This window comes from Coenobita brevimanus, chromosome 73 (genome assembly GCF_032717465.1).
Source record: "Coenobita brevimanus isolate Jiangsu-jjx chromosome 73, ASM3271746v2, whole genome shotgun sequence".
Lineage (NCBI taxonomy): Eukaryota > Metazoa > Arthropoda > Malacostraca > Decapoda > Coenobitidae > Coenobita > Coenobita brevimanus.
In genome coordinates, this window is record NC_137026.1 from 5,030,788 (window position 1) to 5,034,518 (window position 3,731).

At 42.3% G+C, this 3,731-nt stretch overlaps 1 non-coding gene across 1 annotated transcript; it reads right to left on the bottom strand.

The window, feature by feature from the left end:
- Positions 1-516: 516 nt before the first annotated feature.
- LOC145407589 (5S ribosomal RNA) lies at positions 517-635 on the bottom strand. Its single transcript, XR_013898740.1, has one exon. It is a non-coding gene; the product is annotated as a 5S ribosomal RNA (ribosomal RNA).
- Positions 636-3,731: the final 3,096 nt, after the last annotated feature.

Here is a 3,731-nt window from a genome sequence, read left to right on the forward strand (position 1 = left end):
ACAGAGATGAGGGTTAAGTTTAATATACATTTTTTACAAGCGGGGTACGTGTCATTTGTGGTTGATGTAGTGATGGTGAGGCTGTGTGGTATGGCGTGGTGAGGTGTGGTGTGGAGTGGTAGTGGTAGGGTGTGGTGAGGTGGGATAGTATGGGAGAGTGATATGGTGTCGTGTGGTGTGGTGCAGTGAGGACTGATGTGGTGAGGTGGGATGGTGTGGGAGAGTGGTATGATGTGGCTTGGTATGGTGTGCTGTGGTTTGGTATGCTATGGTGTGCTGTGATGCAGTTAGGTATGGTGTGGCTAGGTTGATGTGGAGCGATCTGAGGGTATGACAGTGTGGTAGTGGTGTGGCGTGGTTAGGAGATCTGACACCATTTACACATTCCTATAATTCAGTATTTTTCATTCATTGCCAGACGCCATGTATCCCAAACGGGGTGGCCAAGGGCTTAGAGTTAACTGTTTTACAGGGAAGGGCACTAATCCTCCACCAACCCCACTTGACACGTAGGGATGCCAACAGCATCTGGTGTTCCCAGGCGGTCACCCATCCAAGTACTAACCAGACCCAACGTTGCTTAACTTCGCTGATCGGACGGGAAGCGGTGTACTCGACGTGGTATGGCCGTTGGCAATTCAATTTCATTCTTTAAATTTCACACACCCTTACTGTATATATTTCACCCAAGATAACCTCAGAGTCTGTTGAACGATTTTGATTTTCACTATTTTCTTCTCCATAAATCTTGCCGTTCCATCAACAGTCTTAGAGGATTAAGAGAGAGAGAGAGAGAGAGAGAGAGAGAGAGAGAGAATTAGACCCCAAGCCCAGACGGAAGTAAGTAACGCTGCTTCTTCTGTCAAGCGGAAAGACGTAATGGTTTACAAACACTGGTTGTGGAGAGAGAGAGAGAGAGAGAGAGAGAGAGAGAGAGAAGGGAGGAAAGTAAGTAAGCGGAAAGAGTGGGAGAAAGAGAGACCAAAGGAAAATATGCCGAGAAATAAGTGTGGGAGAGTAGAGGATGCGTTGGTAAAGAGAGAGAGAGAGAGAGAGAGAGAGAGAGAGAGAGAGAGAAGAGAGGAAAGTAAGTAAGCGGAAAGAGTGGGAGAAAGAGAGACCAAAGGAAATAAGTGTGGGAGAGTAGAGGATGCGTTGGTAGAGAGAGAGAGAGAGAGAGAGAGAGAGAGAGAGAAAGTTCACGGAATATTGCTTAATCCCGTCAGTGCGATGACTTGCTTATATTTTTCTTATTCCTCTATCCAAGATATTTTATCCAATTTAAGAGAGAAGCTTAGTAACGAAGATAGGAAAAAAAAAAAAAGCTCCATTAACCCTCTCCCCGGATGAGGAAGCTTCCTAACACCTTTTCCTAAGCGATTTGTTTTGCTTATTCCTCCTTTTTGTCCCGTTCTGTGTTATATAAATCCTTCCAGTATCGCCATACTCAGCATAAATAACGTGCAAGTGGATATTAACGACTCTTATCCAAAAATAAATCGCTAAGGAGCAGGAATTGGGAAGCCTTCTTACCCGATGTGTGTATTAACTAAAGAAACCGAAGTGTTAATGCTAATCATCATCATCATCATCATCATCACCACATTCATCATCATCTTCATCGTCATCATCATCATCATCTCCTCCTCCTCCTCCTCCTCCTCCTCCTCCTCCTAAATAGTTAATTATCTAGAAGAAAATATTATAATTAAAGACTCGCAGCATGGATCCAGACATCGTCGTTCATGCTTAACTAACTTACTGGACTTCTTCCATGATGTTTACAAATCATACGATGACTCAAGAGCAATAGATATAATTTACCTCGACTTTCAGAAAGCATTTGACACTGTCCCTCACAAGCGTCTCATGAGAAAAATAGAAGCACATGGAATAAAAGGAAAGACGCAAAAATGGTTACAAGACTGGCTTTCAGACCGAAAACAGCGAGTTGTGATAAACGGAAAGGAATCCAAATGGCGTAATGTGATCAGCGGCGTTCCCCAAGGCTCAGTACTTGGACCGATACTTTTTATCATCTATATAAATGACATTGATGAGGGTCTAAATTGTAAAGTATCCAAATTTGCAGATGATACTAAAATAACCAGTAAAGTCACTTCAAAATTACAGTGGCAGCAGTTACAAAATGACCTTAATACTTTAGCAAGCTGGGCAGAAAAATGGCAAATGAAATTCAACACAGAAAAATGTAAAGTACTTCATATTGGAAGTAACAATGTCCATGCAAATTACAAAATGAACAATATTCAGTTATCAAGTACAGACATTGAAAAGGATCTTGGTGTGATAATATCAAATGACCTAAAACCAAGCAAGCAGTGTACCGATGCGGTTAAAATTGCAAACAAGCTAGTGGGTTTTATTGGAAGAACTTTCGAGTTTAAATCGGAAAAAGTCATACTTGCCTTGTACAACTCGCTAGTGCGCCCCCATCTTGAGTATTGTGTGCAATTCTGATCTCCGTACTACAGAAAGGACATTGAAAAATTAGAGAAAATTCAGCGAAGATTAAAAAAAATGATACCATGACTTAGAAACAAACCATACGAGGAACGCCTTGAGGAACTTAAATTATTTAGCCTAACGAAGCGCAGGTTAAGAGGGGACCTTATTGAAGTTTTCAAAATCATGAAGGGATATGACAACTTAGACATGAATAAATATTTTGATATAGACCGGTCGAGTCAAACCAGAAGTAATGGCTGCAAAATCATGGGAAAGTGATTCCAATCCCACGAAGCAAAATACTTCTTCTTTAACAGAGTTGTAAATATCTGGAACAGATTACCCTCAGATACCGTGAACAGTATCTCAACTGAGACATTCAAAAACAAATTAGACAAGTATTTGCACGAGAATCCTCAGCTGACTCTTTTTCTGTCCGAATAACTTGTTTTTATAGCTACGGTACATGTAAGTCCATGCCCCTTTAGTCTACAAGACACCCCGTAAACAATGTACCCGTACATAGTGTTGCGTCACGATATTATATATTTTCAATTTATTCAGTGCAAACAAAGCAATATAAGCACAGATTAGGATCTGCACAGATAACCCTTAGTTAACAGTCACTACTCTTACTTTCGACCTGTGATGGGCTGTGGATCACTGAGGGTCCCTGTTAGTCAAGTGACCACCATCGGGATTTTTTTAATGTACCAGGGGTCACTGTTTCAGGATGAAACTTGTGTACTTGTCCCATATGGGAGAGTTCCCTGTCTCAGTGGAATGAACAGAGCTAGGGCCTGATTGACTGCTGCCTACCTTAAAAGCGCCAGGCAAGGCTGCCACACCACCCCTAAACATCCACACTGTGCAGTCCGCTCGTGTCTACAGGACACCCCGTAAACTTAACATAGCGTCACGTCACATCATTATACGTTTTTCGATTTACCCAAAGCAAATGAGGTAATATACAGTAAGCACAGATTAGGATCTGCACAGATAACCCTGAGTTAACGGTCACTACTTTTACTTTCGACCTGTGATGGGATGTGGATCACTGAGGGTCCCTGTTAGTCAAGTGACCACCATCGGGATTTTTTTAATGTACCAGGGGTCACTGCTTCAGGATGAAACTTGTGTACTGTCCCACATGGGAGAGTTCCTTGTCTCAGTGGAGTGAACGGAGCTATTGCCTGATTGACTGCTGCCTACCTAAAAAGCGCCAGGCAAGGCTGCCGCACCACCCCTAAACATCCACACTG